Below are 18,137 nucleotides of genomic sequence, written 5' to 3' on the forward strand. Positions count from 1 at the left end.
ACTGTCCATACTTATCCCATGGTATGTAGTAGGGATCACAGTATTATTATATGAAAATGTAACTCATGGGCGAGAGCCGTCCATCATAGCTACCGTAGCTGACAGCCCTTGCCCATACTCCCATTCTCATACTTTCTTTTACATGTCTCTCCACGTATGTATTCCAAGTTGAAGAATATTACTCCAGTTCAACCTTAGTAATAGTAGACTTGCTGGCTGTTTATATCTTATAAGGGACATTCTAATATTAATACCCGATAGTGGCTCAACCCTGATCGCTGTGCTTGATCAAAGCAAACCACCCTTTCTTAGTGCACTAAGCATCTCAATGTTTTATACAATAGTTCGGCTGTAGAGCCAAATCTTATCATACACCACCTCGTGGCTCAGAACTTAAGCGTGCATGTCGCCTCCACTCCGAGCTACCAATAAAAAGCAGTGATCTGCACAACCTTTGTGTATTCAAAATCAACCATTAACTCTCGTCAAACATCAGGAACGACTGCTATGGGCTCAGCGCGTATAGCGTGTCCTACTGCTCATAAAACAACGCTGCAATAGCCAAACGGCTCAAAAAACTGCTTATAAAACCTCCACCATTTTTAAGATAATACCAAAGATCGTGCGGAGGCTTTTGTTATTGAACAATGCCCACAAATCCAAAACACGCGCTTGAATCACAGAAAAACATGCTTACATGTGCACTCTTACCTGTCCGTCGGTACCTCTGGCGGTTTGATGAGCCGTCTGGGGAGGTAACGATCGACACTAAACGCCATCTTTAAAAAGATTGTTTGGATACCTACACGCAATGCATTAGGAACACCTGATCACGTGGCGATCAAAACCAAAGATCATGGGAATTGTAGTTTATAAATGGGATATTAACACATGAGGATACATGATCTTAGTAGTGGCACTTTGAAGGGATGTATACTGACATATAAAAGACATCTGAGACAATTTTCATACAAATGACCCCTCTACCACATCAGAAGATCAGCAGGGCAGATGGGACACGACTATGGGCAATTAATAAGATATAAGACGAACACAAATGCAAGCGTAACTTTTGCCTGGTTAGTAGTCATACACCACACATGGGGGACTTAACTAGCATTTGTGACAAGAAGCTTACGCAGTGAGTTGCGATATAAGAAAATCCACTGCGGTGAAAAAACAGCAGACTTTGATAAAAATCGAGCACACCTCGAGTGAATGAGGAGTTCTATTTAGTGGTAATCACCTGTCTTTATGGGTTGTCCAGTCATGTAGGAGCGATCGCTATAACAACATTCTTATGAGATATGAGGCGGCTTTGATTGCTGCTCGTGCCACATATGCTGTCTGGTGAATTATAATACCTGGAATGGGCAAACTTGGGCCGAGACATGCCACTCATTGATTGAGCAGTAGTTGAAAACACTCCGGGGCATTCTTAATGGCATTATTATTGCGATTCATTTTGAAGAGAAAAAAAAGTCAGTCTTCACAGAAAAATAAGACTTCTTTCCATTTTTATGGTTTAAAAGTGGAACCACAGCAAATATCACATTTATAAACTACAATTCCCATGATCCTTGGTTTTGATAGCCACGCGATTGGGCGTTCCAGATGCATTGCGTGTGACGTAGGTATCCATACAATCTTTTTAAAGATGGTGTTTCCTGTCGATCGTTACCTCCCCAGACGGCTCATCGAACCGCCAGAGGTACCAATAGACAGGTAAGAGCGCACACGTAAGCGCGTTTGTCTGTTATTCAAGCGTGTGTTTCTTAAGTGTGTGTTTTGGATTTGTGGGCATTGTTCAATAACAAAAGCCTCCACACGATCTTTGGTATTATCTTGAAAATGCGGGAGGGTTTACGAGCAGTTTATTGAGCCGTTTGGTATTGCAACGTTGTTTTATGGGCAGTAGGACACGCTATACGCGTTGAGCCCCTAGCAGTCGTTCCTGATGTTTGCAGAGGGTTAATGGCTGATTTTGAATACACAAAGGTTGTGCAGATCACTGCTTTTTATCGGTAGCTCGGAGTGGAGGCGGCATGCACTCATAAGTTCTGAGCCACGAAGTGGTATATGATAAGATTTGGCTCTACAGCCAAACTATTGTATAAAACATTGAGATGCTGAGTGCACTAAGAAAGGGTGGTTTGCTTTGATCAAGCACAGCGATCAGGGTTGAGCCACTATCAGGTATTATTAGAATGTCCCTAATGAGATAAAAACAACCAGCAAGTCTGCTATTACTAAGGTTGAACTGGAGTAATTTTCTTCAACTTGGAATACATACGTGGAGAGACATGTAAAGTTAAGTATGAGAATGGGAGTATGGGCAAGGGCGGTCAGCTACAGTAGCTATGATAGACGGCTCTCTCCCATGATTTACATTTTCATATTAAAATACTGTGATCCCTACTACATACCATGGGATAAGTAAGGACAGTATTTTATGAGCAATTTGAAGTATGGTTTTTAATCAGACCTGTGTTCCTATGTCAGCCTGTGTGCACGTTGCTCCTGCTATACAGTAGAGTAATAGTGAAAAGCAGGGTATCATGAACATGTTTTGTTCTTTCCCCACGTTCTTTTTTCGCAGAGCGGTGCCTCCTTTTTCCCGAGCCACAGCCAGGTGAGGTCTTATCCTCGTGTAAAACGTGTAAGCTTGCATTTCATGCATTGAAGAAATTACACAATTAGAGACAATGATCTAATGTGTCAGCATATACAGCACTTTGTTTTTGAATCCTTGAGTCCTTTTTGATATTGTACCAACCTTTACATTGTAGATCGTTGTACTTTACTCTTTTGCAGAAACTATCAACAGTCCACTATTTACAGAGGAATTGTTAAACAGCCCTGATTACAGTTGATATGGTTGTATTGGTTCCAACCTTTCATTCATTTATTTAATTATTTATCACTTTGTGCAGTAGCAACATTTCTGTGGTCCTGAAGAAGGCATAGGATAAAATGTGTCCGCTTATGCTGAAACATGTTGACCCTTCACATTTAGAAAGTTATTTGTTGAAAACTGTCATTTCGCACTGTTTTTAGGTTTGACCTCTGAGAGATATTAATAAAAGTTTTTTTCTCTCAGCAGTCAATTTTAATTCCCTATTTCACAGCATCTTCGCACTGCACCTAACAGTCCCACACAAATCGATCATTCACTTCTGTAGGTCTAAATATAGCATGTTTTATCGCTATAATTTACATAGCCCCCAAAAAAACATCCGTGAGCTCCCCTTTCCTTTTGAAAGGGTTGCAGCCCTTAGTGCCACTAGAGTGACACTAGGAGGAGACCCAGATGATGAAGCATGTCACCATTGGTGAGTGATGGGAATCCGTCCTTTTATAGGATTTTTCCTTCTGTAGCCTGCTAGAAGTACATAGGTTTATGGTCACTGTCTTTAGGTCTTTTGTGGTTCTAACAGTCTGTTTAGACTCGTGGATACTGTTTTGTGTATTTACACAGGTATGTGTGCCATGTAGACTCTTTACTTTCCTATTCACCAAAACACGCAGCCTGAAATGGAAGTGTGTGTGTGAAGGTACAGGACCTCTAAGAGTGGCAGAATATGTGCTGTAGCCCTTAGAGGCCTTCCCTGGACAGTGCCCTTGGTACCCATGGTACCTTTACAAGGGACTTTAATGTGGCCAGAGCGGTGCCAATTGGGGGTATAAAGGTACAGCTTGGGAAAGAACACAGGCCCTGGGAACCGGATTGTCAGGGACCCAGGGCACATCAAGTCAAAGTGCATCAGAAATCCGCCAAAAAGTGGGGGGGTTACTGCAACAGGCACCCAGCTTACTACACGTATGGAGATAATATGGATACCTATGGAATGAGAGGTGCCTGTAATGTTAACCAAATCTATGTTTGCGGAGGCCTATAAAAAGAGGAAGCGAATAACTACGGTGGGATGTACTTATGGTGGGATCACATGAATTTGTGAACAGTGTAATTCCTTGTGAGGGGAGTGGAGTAATACCTAGCGGCTTTGTGAAGACCCATGGGATAGAGGTAAATGATTGTGAACAGCGGGATGGTGCTGGAGCTGTCAATCATCTGCGCACAAAAGTTGAATGTTACCGTTACCAACAGAGCTCCGAGTGGCTCCAGCCCTGGGCCTTGTTTTTCTCGGGCATCAACGAGATCAACAACAAAAAGAAAGGGGCTACGGCTCCTATAGTGCTGTCCTTGCAAGCTACACCAACTCGAGATTGTAACCTAAGTCTCAACTTCTAAAGCTTTGGCGGTAGCGTCACATCCTCTCTTTCTGCTAACAGCGCCTCTGCAAGTGGCCCTCCAGCTTTCTGACGTCACGAGGCTGGAAAAAACAATGGCGTGAGAATAACAAGCTCCCTGCACCTAACAAGTGAAAACCTCTTTCAATTAATCGGTATTCACCAGATCCTTGGAGGAATCACATGATGATTGGGGAACCCAGTTCGAGGAATGCCTAAGCAAGAAACAAAAAGAGGACTATGATAGCAAAGGAAGCCTTTAGGAGGTTGAAATCTTATCTGCAATTTTGAAAATGAACCGCTTTTTGTATCAGTCTGCTGGCAGAAATTGTTTTGCACCGTTCAAAGGATGTCTTGGAGTGCGGGGAGCCAGTTGGGTAACTAAGCGAAAGCTCAGATTTGGGATAAGATGAGGAAATGTAAATCCAGCTCTGGGGCAGACGAGATGTAAAGTTTTATGGCTCGTGCTTGCATAAAGGGTCTTACAAGAGGTCTCCAAATCTACACTTCTCTTTAGAGTTGTGCCTGCAAAAGCATTAGTGGCTTCGATTGTTTTTTCTTCGAGAAACGTAAAACCACGCTGCAGTGGACAAAGAAATGTACCATTTGATTGCGCAAAGGATGCACTGTGGTAAACAGCATATCCCCACCCCAGCACTTACACTTTTATTTCTCCCAAACCCCCAGGTCCCATCTTTATTATGAAGACTGACCTGAGGCGGGCAATTGTGGCACTGACGCGAGTGCTTGAGTTCGAGGCGGGTGAGCGACGAGGAGCAGAATTTAGAAAGTGACATCGGTGGAGTGCTGCAGAGTGAGTCCGCTCCACCCACGACTACTAGTTGCCCTGAACAGCAAATGGTAGGTGTGAGAAAGTGCCCTCTTTCTGCATGGTTGCCCCCACTTTTTGCTGAATTGCTGATGTACTTTGACTGAGTGTGCCCTGCGCTCCCGCTAATCAGGTACCCAGGGCCTATGTTCTTTCCCAAAAACTGCATTGAAGCCTAAACCAAATTGGCATCTCTGGCCACAGGTCAGCCCCTGGTAAATGGTACCACAGGTTCCCAGGGCACTGTGACCAGAGAAAGCCTCTAAGGGCTGCAGCACTTATTGTGCCACCCTTAGAGGTCCTGTACCAGTGCACTCAGACACTGCCTTTGCACGCTGCGTGTCATGGTGCAGAACAAAGTGAAGAGTCGACATGGCACACATCCCAGTGTGCCATGCCACAAACCACTGCCCTTGCATACATCAGTCACCCCTCTAGCTGGGTGCCCTATGCCAGTGGTGAGGGTACAGGTGCATTAGCCCTGTACCACTACAGTGCCCAAGTCCATTCCTGGGCATTGTAAGTGCAGTGCTGCCAGTAAGAGTATATGGTGCTGGGAGTTTGTCATTACGAGCTCCACAACACCATAATGGGTACACTGAAGACTGAGAAGTTTGGTATCCAACTTCTCAGTGTGAGAAAGTGCCCTCTTTCTTGCATGGTATGCCCCCACTTTTTGCTAAATTGCTGAATGTACTTTGAATGAGTGTACCCTGGACTCCTGCCAATCAGGTGCCGAGGGTCTATGTTCCTTCCTTAAAACACACAAACTCCAAATTGGCAAACCCTGGCCACATGTCAGCCCCTAGTAAATGGTACCCTAGGTACCCAGGGCCTTGTGACCAGGGAAGACCCCTAAGGGCTGCAGCACTCATTGTGCCACCGTTATGGGCCCTGTACCCTTACACACACACACACACACTGCCTTTGCAGGCTGAGTGTCTGGGTGCAGGACAAAATGAAGAGTCGACATGGCACACATCTCTGTGTGCCATGCCCAACACCCACACTGCCAAAGCATATGTCAGTCACCCCTCTGGCTGGGTGCCTTATGCCCATGGTGTGGGCACAGGAGCAGGAGCCCTGTGCCCCTACAGTACCCAGGTCCATTCCCGGGCACCGTAAGTGCAGTGCTGCCATTTAAGAGTACATGGTGCTGAGAGCTCGTCAAACACGAGCTCCACAGCACCATAATGGCAACACTAAAGACTGGGAAGTTTGGTATCAAACTTCTCAGCACATTAAACCCACACTGATGCCAGTGTGCGATTTAATGTACCAAGCGCCCCAGAGGGCATCTTAGAGATGCCCCCTTACAACTAACCTACAATCCACGTCTGCTCTGAGGCTGCCCAGGCTGCCACACAGCAGACACGTTGCTGGACCCCTGGGTGGGGGAGCCCCTGCTCTCCCGGGCCTGCAACAATGCACATCCTGGGTGAGGTGATAGATCTCCTCCCCCAGGATGAGCAAAGGGAAGCTTCAAAGGCCTGCCACCTCTAGGAGTTTCCCCAGGCCACTGCAACCCCCCACTCTGGCGGGAAGCTTGGCCGGAAACCCCATACAAGGACAGGGGATGTGCCAGCCTGTCCACCCCACCCCTCAGGTGGGGGAGGCGAGGTGAAGCACATCTCCGGGCTCTCGCCATCTTCAAGATGGGAGGCCCTACCCTAGCAGGATTAGGCTACTGCCCCCCTCCCACAGGAGAGGGGCAGGATAGGGGGTGTACCCACCCCAGGACAAGGACCCATTGGTCCCTGGCCTTCACCTACCTGTAACGCCCCTAAATCTAGTATTTAGGGGCACCCTGAACCTTCCTTCCCCAGATTCCAGATTCTGAAACTACAAGAAGAGCGAGAAGAAAAGAAGACCTGCCCTGCAGCTGCGAAGAAGAGGGAGACACCAACTACTTTGGCCCCAGCCCTACCGGCCTGTCGACCTCGAACCTGCTCCTGCTCCTGCTCCAAACCCGGCATCTCTTGTGGCCAGCAACCTCAGAAACCCCGGAGGACCTGGCTACCTTTGAACTCTGATCCCCTGGGACTCCCATGAGTAGAGGCTCTACTCAGAACCTACCTTTCACCCCTGGCAGCAGCCCGGAACCGTGATCCCAGCCCACTATGCACCCGCCACGCCTGGCCGGTGCCGGAGTGAACTAAACCCACAAGGACGACCCCACGGCGACTGTGACCCCGAGTCCGGCACCCAAGGACTGCCCTCGACAATCCTGACGAAGCCTGCAGCCTCAGAACAGAGTGCCACCCCAACCGCGATCAACAGAGGGTAAGATTTCCCGACACCAAAAGGCACCCCTGCACCCGGCGCCCCACGGCCCTCTGTGTCCAATCCCGGGGTACCTACCTATCCTCCAACTACCCAACTTACCTCTCGATGTGGTGGTGGCACCTGAAGAGTCCTCGTCCCCGAGCCTGCAGTCTTTGTCCAAACCGGAGATTTCCCATAGAAATCAATTGAGCGCCCGACGGCTCAAAAGCACCCTGCACCCAGCCGCCCGAGTGGCCCTGGCAGTGAAAACTCTACTCTAACCTACTTCCCCACTTGCCCTGAGTAAGTGACCAGGAGCCCAGCTCCCACAGCCGCGTGGCTTGCCCGACAGCAGCCACCAACCCAGGCCCCCCTATCCCTCGTAGGATAACATTGGGCCTAACTCTCTCTGCACCCGGCCGTCCTGAAACCGCTGTGGGTGAACTGATTGTACCTACCTGACACTGGGGGACCCCTGAGTCTATGCCCAGAACTTCAACTCTGCCAGTCGAGTACTTACCCTTAAACCACTAACTTCATTTTTCTCATAGGGTAACATTGACTGGCTTTTTCTTGGAAATTCTTCCAAGTGTGGACTTTTCAAAACTCAAAATATTCACCAAAAATCAGCCGAGTACAAAAACAAATTTACTCACCTGCTCTTAGGTGAGCTCCCAGTGCTGGATCTTGGTGCCCAGCACTGACTCTGAAAAGTACCCACAACTATACGTAACTCCTTTTTCTTCCATAGGAAACCATTGACTGTTTTTCTGTGAAATTTCTTCTAAGTGTGGATTTCTGCAATTTCTAAATATTCTTCAAAAATCGTATAACATCTGAAAACGTAATTACTTACCTGTTTTAGATAAAGGTCCCAGTGCTGAGTCTAGGCACCCAGTACTGGATTACAAAAGTAACGATAACCTACTGTACCTGTAACCTACATTTTCTTCCATAGGGAATCATTGATTGTTTGCTCTGAAATATTTTCTAAGTGCTAACTTTTGAAATAGCTAAATATTAGTTAAAAATCATTACAGTACCAAAGTCGACTTTTAACAGCTGATTCTGAGAACTGACCCAGGACTGGATCTAGGATCCAGGCCTGGAATTACAAAAGTAATCTAAAAAGTAATCTGTTGCATATAACTTGAATTTATCATTGAGCTCAATGTATTGTGTTTAGAAATATAGTTGCCTACTGCAACTACTTGTAACTGTTTACTAAAAAGTTTATTGCCTATACAAAAGTATTCTTATGAAACATCTCCTGTGGAGAAAGTATATTTTAATTCCAAGCGTTGGTTCTAAAATAAAACAAGCATATATTTTTTATATACAAACCATTGGCCTAGAGTTCAGTTATTGAGTGTGTGGAACTATTTGCTGACTGAGTGTGTACAACAAATGCTTTACACTGTCCTCTGATACTGCCTTACTGCTCGACCAGGCTACCACTTTGGAGAGTAAGGTTATATCTAACTTTAACCTCTGTTAAACCCTTGGGGTCTGTGGACTCTGTACACCCTGTACTTATTAAGGAACAGTATATACAGAGCCACTTTCTCTCACTCAGCACATTAAACCCACACTGACGCCAGTGTGGGATTTAATGTAAATTGCAACAGAGGGCATCTTAGAGATGCCCCCTGAAACTCGACCAACTTCTAGTGACCTGACTGAGTGGCTGCTTAGGCTGCCACCAACAGACATGTTTCTGGACCCCTGGGTCGGGAGCCTGCTGTTCTCTGGGGCCTGAAACAATGCACATCCTGGGACGAGGTGCCAAGCCTCCTTCCCCAGGATGGGCAGGGTTCACGAAGGGGAAGCTTCAAAGGACTGCCACCTCTGTGAGCTTCCCCAGGCCACTTGCTCTCAGCAACTGGTGCCCACTGGTTCTGACCCCCACTTTGGGCGGGAGAACCGGCGGGAAAAACAAGTGAGGAAGAGAGGTGTGCCCACCTCTGCCAACTCCACCCTCAGGTGGGGGAGGTGAGGTGAAGCACAACTCCGAATCCCTGCCATCTGAAGGATGGGGTGGACCCAAACAACCAGGGACAAGCCCATGCCCCCTCCCACTGGAGGGTGGTACAATAGGGGGTGTACCCACCCCACGAAAGGGAGCCATTGGTCCCTGCCCTTTACCTACCTGTAACGCACGTAAATTAAGTATTTAGGGGGCACCCTGAACCTTGCTTCCTGAGATCCAGACAAGAAAGAAGATAAGAAGAAGGACTGAAGAGCCGTGCAGAGCTCACAAGGAGGACGACGCCCACTGAATTGGCCCCAGCCCTACTGGCCTGTCTTCCCCTCGAACCTGCTCCTGCGAAATCCCGATGTGTGCTGCAGCCAGCAACCTCAAGAAACCCGGAGGACCTGCCTGCCTTCACTTCTAAAGACTGCATCTCCCGTGAACACAGGATTTGTTCAAACTGCAGCTTCTGGCACCAGCAAGAGACCGCGAATCCAGCTCACTCTGCACCCGCCGAACCCCGCCCGAGCTCAAGTGGAAAACACCATGAGGAGGTCACCCCGGCAATCCTGACACGAGATCCCGCGACCCCTGACCTGCCTCCAGCTGACGCCTGCAGCCTAAATCAAGAAGGCCCCCCTAACCGCGACCAGGAGCTGGTAAGAAGATCCGACCCCAAAAGGCACCCCTGCACCCGATGCCCCGCAGCCTTGTGTGACCAAACCGACGGTGCCTAACCAACCCTTAACTTCCCAACTTACCTCTCCAAGTGGTGGTCGCACCCAGAAGTCCTTTGTTCCCCTGCCTGTAGTGCTTTTGCAAACCGGAGGTTCTCCATAGAAAACAACAGGGCGCACAACGTCGAAATAGCACTCTGCACCCGACCGCCCCAGTGACGCTGAGGGTGCACCTTTTGTGTTACTTTGTTTCCCCATTTGCCCTGACCTTGACCCTAGGAGCTTTGCTCCCACAACCCAGTGGCTTGCTTATCAGCAGCCACCAACCGGAGGTCCCCTATCCCCCAATGGATAACATTGGGCCGCAACACTCTGCACCCGGCCGCCCTAGTGCCGCTGAGGGTGCAACAACAGTGCATCACTGACCCTGGGGGACCCCTGAGTCTAACCCCAGAACCTTAACGCCCACAGACAATTACTTACCTGTGAACCGTTAACTTGTTTTTACTCCATAGGATAACATTAACTATTTGTCTCCAAAAAGTTTTAAGTGTGGAGTTTTGAAATCTAAAAATATTCTTTAAAAATCATGCGAATAACCAAAACGTAATTACTTACCTGTTTCCAGGAAATGTCCCAGTGCTGAATCTAGGTATCCAGCACTGAGTTAGAGCAGTAACGTAAAAAGTAACTTACCTGTAATTTACTGAAAAAGCCTATTCATTTCAATGTACTGTATTTGCCAAGTGTTGCAACCTACTGCATCCCCTGTAAATCAAACAAAGTACAATTGCTATTGCATTTTCAAACTGTCCTATATCCAGTAACTTATTACTGAAAAGTATTTAATGCTTACCTGTGCCAGGCTTGCTTGGTTCTAAAAATAAAACAACACAATTGGCCTAGAGTTCAGTTATTGAGTGTGTGAAATCATTTGCTGACTGTTTACATCAAATGCTTAACACTGTCCTCTGATACTGCCTTACTGCTCGACCACTCTATCACAATTAGATAATAAGGTTCTACCTAACTTTAACCTCTGCCTACCTCTGGGGTCACTTGGACTCTATACACACTATACCTCATTTTGGTGTAGTATATAGAGAGCCAGTTTCTTACTTAGAACAGTTTGAAAAGGCAATAGAAATTGTACTTTGTTTGATTTACAGGGGATGCAGTAAGTTGCAACACTTAGGAAATACAGTACATTGAAATAAATAGGCTTTACGGTGTGCACCTAGGCCCGAAGGTGAAGGTGTTACTGAAGCCTTTTTATGAGTGGGTGGGTGGGAGGGGTCGAAGTCAGTACTTACGACCCGCTGCCCTGGAGTGATGTCTTTGACGTCGGAGTCGTCGGCTTCGGAGGCGCTAATTTTGCCCTCTTCGATCTGCTCCTGCTCTGGTACATTGATTGCTTCTTGGAAGATATTGACCGGTATCTATGTTGATGATCGAGCCATGTTTTCTTGGAGCGGAAAGAGGCACAAGCCGGACAGTCTTTGGCCTCGTGCTCAAGTTAAAGGCAGAGGTTACACACCTCGTGAAGATCAGTGTGTGGAAACTTGGATCCACATGAGGACACTTTTTGAAAGGAGTTCTTTCCATGAGCCAAAGGCCTAATGGCGTGGCTAGGCCCGAAGGCCTGTGTCGACAACCGGAATAGAAGATTTCAAGTTTGTAGAGATGCGCTTCAATAGGGAAATGCGATTGAAACAATACCGAAGAATGGGTGAAGGATTGCGCGTCGAAAGGTAGAACGGTAACGACACCGAACTGGAGCGTGACGAACACATCCGAGCCTGATGGCAGAAAAAGACAATCTGAAGATGGAGTCGATGCCCAAGCGCACTATTGTCCAAAGGAGGAGTCATCTATCTTGTGACTTCCAAAGACTTAGTCCAATACAACAACAAAGTGCAAACATCCGGGCCCAACACCAGATGGTGATCTATGCACAGTGTGTGATCTGCAGCTCATATGCCTCGAACAAGAGTGTTTTTCTAGTTTTTGAGACACACTGAGAATGGTGAAACGCATACAAAACAATACAGACAATACAGTGTGTTGCGCACCGAGAGGATCCCGAAGGACGGTGTCTAACCAGAGCGCTGCAAACCACGTCCGAACCCGATGGCGGAAAGAAATCAATCTAACAGTGGAGTCGATGCCCATGTGCACTATCACTGAAAGGAGGAGTTACCTTACCTTGTGTCTGGAAAATACTTCTTCGAAGACAACAACTTGCAAACATCCGGACACAACACTAGATGGCAGGAGTATGCAAAGCATGTGTATCTACAGCACACATGCCTAAAAAACACACATATATCATGTCTTTAAAACTGTCTGAGACAAGTCACACATTTTTCTGACATGCACTCGGAGATAATCAGACAATGTTTGGTTGGGTGGGTGGTTCAGGAAATACATTGTTCAGTGCTTTGCCATTGTGTCTCCAACATAAAAGGTCAACAGTAAAGGGTAAATACATATTTCCCAAGCACTCAATGAAATAAAGAAAAACACTAGTTGGTACCTCTTCTTTTTGTGGAGCATGTTCTCTATGCACTCTGCAACTGTGTTCTTCTCACTGGGGATCCACAAGGAAGAATTGTGCTTTGTTTGCTCAGCGAATTGCTGCTGTTGCATGAATAACATATGGTAGAGCTCCTGTATTTCTGGTAGAGAGACCTGCAGTGACTGGGCTTCCATAAGCACTTCTTCTAGTTCTGCACTTAGACCTACAATGATATAATTTAAGACTCTGGTAATGACAGATCGTATGAGACAGTTTGTGCATTACTATATGGTTATAATTCTCCTGATATATTAAAATAATGAAAACACCAGATGCTAAAGAGTTCTATCAATTAACATGGTTCATGCCTTCAACATAGGTTACAACAAAACCACCTAGATAAAACATTCAGTATTTCAGCAATCTTCTGCACATCAGAAGAGGTATGAAAATAGTTACTTACCTCTAACTCCAGTTCCACAACATTGGAATCTTTTATACAAACACATGCTTGAATTCTTCCCCGTTGTCAGGCTGGGAATCCCCGGTGCATTAAAGTAGCAGTATACAGTATAAAATAAACAGCATACAAAGTAAAATGCCCACTGGCCTGAAACATGGTATGTTTAGTAACACATCCACCTCATTTGAAAGAACCCAAACTTCGGCCAATGAGATGTAAGCTTAAGCTCTCCTACTCCCCCTAGAGGCCATAATAGCTCAGATTTCAAACACACGTGTAATAATAAATATGATGACCCACTGACTGGGAAGGAGGGAGGGTTGCATGTGAATATATAAAATATATCAATGTTGAGGAACTGGAGTTACAGGTAAGTAACTAATTTCTTCTCCAACATTGGCTCTTTGATATATTCACATTCTTTAATCAGAATAGCAAGCAGTACAAATTATAAAATACATGCAGGAAGCAAGATTACCATTAATGGAAACGATTTCTCAGCACTGCCTGTCCTACTGTTGCATCAGCTTCTGCGCTCATGTCTAGGCAGTAATGCTTCATCAATGTATGCCTGCTCCTCCAGGTGGCTGTATGGTAGATGTCTTTTAAAGACACCGCAGCATGGAGTTCTGCAGTTGAAACCATGCCCCTGGTGGAACGCACACACACTTTCCCCTGGAGACGACGCTTGGCTCTGGCGTGACTGAAAGCACTACACTGAGGGCAAACAAGTTAGCCCCTGTTTGGACACGGCTTTGCCTTTGCATGGTTGACCAAATTATACAAATATCTGGTCTTATATGTGCATGTCCTTTGTTTTGTCTATATAGAATTTGAGACATATATGCAAGTCTAGAGAATGTAATGATCTTTCTGCTGTTGAAGGTGGATTGGGAATGAAAGATGCAAGAATGGCAGGCTCATTTAAATGGAGGTCAGTAGGCACCTAAGGAATGAATTTAGGACTCATCCATAATGAATCTGCAAAAAGGTTCCCCGATGGTAAATGCCTAAATAACTCTCACTCGTCTAGTGGATGTCAGAGCCAGGAGTAGTACTATCTTCCAGGAGACAAATTTTAAGTTTGCTCTATGTATAGGATCAAAAGGAGGTAAGATAAGCTGGCCGAAGACAGTGTTAAGCTCTCATGGAACTGGAGGATGCCGGAGACGTGGAAAAGGTCTGAAGAGCCCTTTAATAAACTGTTTAATTACCCTTTGGGAAAACAGAGTAGACGTGGATGTATCCATCCTCCTAAATCTGGAGACTGTACCCAGATGGACAGTGACTTAAGAATATTTGAGAATGCTCTTGCCCACCTTAAATACAGAAGGATCGAAGAAGTATAGGAAGCTGGATCTGTATATACCATACCAAAATGAGGTATAGAGTGCACAGAGTGCAGTGGAACTCCAAAGGTATGCAGAGGTAAAAGTAGATAGCACCTTATTCTCCATTTGTGGTAGTGTGGGCGAGCAGTAAGGCTTTATCAGAGGGTAGTGTTAAGCATTTGTTGTACATACTCAATCTGCAAATGATGTCACACACTCAAAGACTGAACTCAGACCAATTTGATTTGTATAAAAATATTATTTGGTTGCATTTATTTTCTAGAACCAAGCAATCATGGCACGGGTAAGTGTAAATGGTACTTTTCAAGGCAAGTTGAACAATAAACGCAAGCTGAATGAAAATAACTGTTACAGATGTGTAAATACTTTTAATATAGTTGAAATTACTGCTAGATTACTTTTGATTACTTTGCAGATAACATTTTCTACTCAGTGTGATACGCCTAGATATCACACTGGGACATTTCCAAGAGAAAAGGTACGTAAAGTAGTTTTCAATTATTTCCAGTTTTTCAAGTTCTCTTACAAAACCAAATCCACACAGAACAATTTAAGGAAAAAAAGTAAATGTATTCCTATGGGGAAAATATGGTTATTGGTTAACAGGTAAGTACTTGGATGTGGGAGCTGGTATTCTGGGGATAGAACCAGGGTTCCCCCAGGGTCAAGGATGCACTCTCAAAGCACCCTCAGCGGCACTAGTGTGGTCGGGTGCAGAGTACTGAGGCCCAATGTTATCCAATGGGGAAGAGGGGGCCTCCAGGTTATGGGAGCAAAGCTCCTCGTGAAAGGCTCAGGGCAAAGGGGGATCCGAGATAGCACCCAAAATACACCCACAGCCGTGCAGGGACGGCTGGGTGCAGGGTGCTGTTTTGGCGTCGGGTGCCCTGTTGTTTTCAATAGGAGTTGCCGGTTTTGGATTTTGGCTGCATGCTCGGTCCAGGAAGACTTCTGGGAGGAACCAACAGCTGGGCAAGTAAGTTGGAGGGCTTAGGAACATAGGTGCACCTCAGGTTCTCTTCTCCAGGGCGCAGGGCGCAGGGCGGCTTGATGCAGGGGTGTCTTTTGAGGTTGGAGTTTTACCAGGCCACTCGTGGTGGGAGGGGGGCCTCCGTGCAGAGGCTTCAGGCAACATCATTGAGTCCTGGAGGGGCCAACCCACGGTAGACTCAGACTCTGCAGCGCTGGGGGACCTCGCTGGGACTGGTGGGCCACCTGGATTCAGGCCGTAGGCATTGGGTGCAGTGGTGGTTCCAGGCATCGGGTTTCTTTATCCTCAGCAGGCTCAGAGTCTGTCTTGGGAGTTTCTTTTGAACACAGCTGCTGTTCACAGGATATCCTATCTTTTTTGAAGGCAGTCAGTCCTTCCAAGGGTTCTGGAGGTCGCTGTTTGAAGGGTAAGGTGACTTTGGCGCAGGATATCTGAAAACTGCAAAGGGGCCGGTAGGACTGGGGCAAGTCAGTTCTTCTCTGCAGTCTCCTCTGCTGGGCATCTTCTTTCGTCCTTCATAGGTTGCGAGAATCTCTCTTTTTAGTTCAGGGCTGCCCCCCTAAATACTGTATTTAGGGGGCGTTTTATGGGTCTTGAGGTCAGTAGCCAATGGGCTACTAACCTTAGGGCGACTACACCCTTGGTGTGCTCACCCCACGTGGGGAGTGGGCATAATCCCCAATCCTGATTGGAGAGTGCCTGCCATCTGCAAGATGGTGGGCACTGAAGAGTGGGCTTCACCTCGCCTCTCCCACCAGAGTGGTGGGGTTGGCAGAGGTGGGTACACCTTCCGGGCTGGCTAATGTTTCTTGCCTATCTTCCCGCCAAAAAGAAGAGACAGGAAGGGGGCCCGCTCTTGATAGCAGAAGAGGGAGGGGGATGCATTATAAAGGCGGCAAGGTCTTTGAAGCTCCCCTGCCGTAGATGGCTCTTCCTGGCCTGGGGAAGGTGTGACCAGCTCCACCCAGGAAAGGCTTTGTTTCTGGGCCCAGGAAGCAAATGCTCCCACCCCCATGGGTCCAGTAACATGTCTCGTGGTTGCAGGCTTGTCAGGGAACCCACCAGAGGCTGGTCGTTTTTCAGGGGGCATCGCTAAGATGTTCTCTGAGTGCATTTTTCATTAAATCCCACACTGGCATCAATGTGGGTTTAATGTGCTGAGAAGTTTGATACCAAACTCCCCAGTTTTCAGTAAAGCCATTATGGTGCTGTGGAGTTCATAATAACAAATGTATATTTTCTTACCCGTCGGTGTAGTTTTGCAGCTTGAAGACTTTCTGGATTCACTATGCTGTGCATTGTTCAGCCATCCTGTGTTTGGGTCCGGAATTGTAGTCTTTTTTCTCTTTTTTTTATTTTCCCCGTGGCCCAGGTGAGCGTCGATATACCACCATTTGCTGTCCTTCGTGACGTTGACGCGCTTCCTCCGGAAGCTCCCACCGTTGGTCGTTATCGTCGGATTCTTTTTTCTTGTCGTGTGTTACTCTTTCTCTTCTTTTAACTCTTAAAGTCTTATTCCTGTTTTAATCCTCTTCCTCCTGTCTCATCTTTCTGGTGGAGGAGGGTGGGATCGCTAGTGAATCCAGAAAGTCTTCAAGCTGCAAAACTACACCGACAGGTAAGAAACTATATGTTTTGCAGCGTGAATCTTTCTGGATTCACAATCCTGTGCATAGACTTTGTAGCGGTTTGTCGTTATTGTGGTAGCTGGGTGGAAGATGAGCTCTGATTATTGAATATGTGTTGCAAGACCTTCTGTCCTACTTGCTCTTCCTTGTTCATTTGAATATCTACACAATAGTGCTCAGTGAACGTGTGCACTGCAGACCATGTTGCGGCTTGGCAAATGTCTTGAATAGGTGTGTTTGCTAGAAACGCAATTGTTGATCCTTTCTTCCTTGTTGAGTGATTATGAGCTGCTCCTTGTAACTGTTGTCCTGCTTGTTTGTGGCAGAGTTGTATGGTTAGTGCAATGGTATTTTTGGTAACTGGTCGCCCCAAAAATCTGCTGGCAAAGGATACAAAGAACTGCTTTGTCTTTCTGCACTCCTTTGTCCATTCAATATAATGCATTACTGCCCTCCTGGCATCCAGTGTGTGTAACGCCCTTTCTGTGCTTGTGGTAGGTTTTTGGAAAAAACTTGGTATTTGAATTGTCTGGTTGATGTGGAACCGTGACACCACCTTTGGCATGAAGTGTTGATCTGCTCTCATTACAATCCTATCATTGTGTATTTGCAGGTAAGGCTCTTGAAGTGTTAGTGAAATATACACTAAAAATCACCCGATCAACGAAAACGAAATTACTCACCTGTTACCAGGAGCGATCCCAGTGCTGGATCTTTGTGCCCAGCACTGACCCTACAAAGCAATTACAACTGTGATTTTGCGATAACCAAACTTTCTTCCATAGGATAACATTGCCTGGTTTTTGCCAGAAAGTGTTGATTTTTGAAACATACAAATATTCCTTAAAAATCGCCTGTGTAACAAAAACGTTTTCTTTCAACTGTTTACAGGAGATGCACCAGGGCTGAATCCAGTATCCAACCCTGAGTAAGAAAAACCTATGCAAAGTAATTCCCATTGAGCTCAATGTTATAATTGTGTTTAACTTGTGTTGCCTATTGCAACGACTGTAACTACTGCATTCAAAAGTCTATTGCTACTTGAAAGTATTCAACTAGATTAGTGTTTTTATACCTACTTGTGGTTCTAAAATAAAACAATATATTTTTTATATACAAAACAATTGGCCTAGAGTTCAGTTCTTGAGTGTGTGAGACCATTTGCTGACTGAGTGTGTACAACAAATGCTT

General features: G+C 46.2%; 1 pseudogene across 1 annotated transcript in view; it reads right to left on the minus strand.

Annotated features, from left to right (window-relative positions):
• The window catches only part of LOC146866698 (lysine-specific demethylase 5B-like), a 448,321-nt pseudogene that overhangs the window by 52,055 nt on the left and 378,129 nt on the right, over positions 1–18,137 (minus strand). The window contains exon 9 of the transcript XR_014966523.1: positions 12,531–12,735. The product of XR_014966523.1 is annotated as a lysine-specific demethylase 5B-like (transcript). The remainder of the gene's footprint in view (positions 1–12,530; positions 12,736–18,137) is intronic.

This window comes from Triturus cristatus, chromosome 1_2 (genome assembly GCF_964204655.1).
Source record: "Triturus cristatus chromosome 1_2, aTriCri1.1, whole genome shotgun sequence".
In the NCBI taxonomy this organism is placed as follows: domain Eukaryota; kingdom Metazoa; phylum Chordata; class Amphibia; order Caudata; family Salamandridae; genus Triturus; species Triturus cristatus.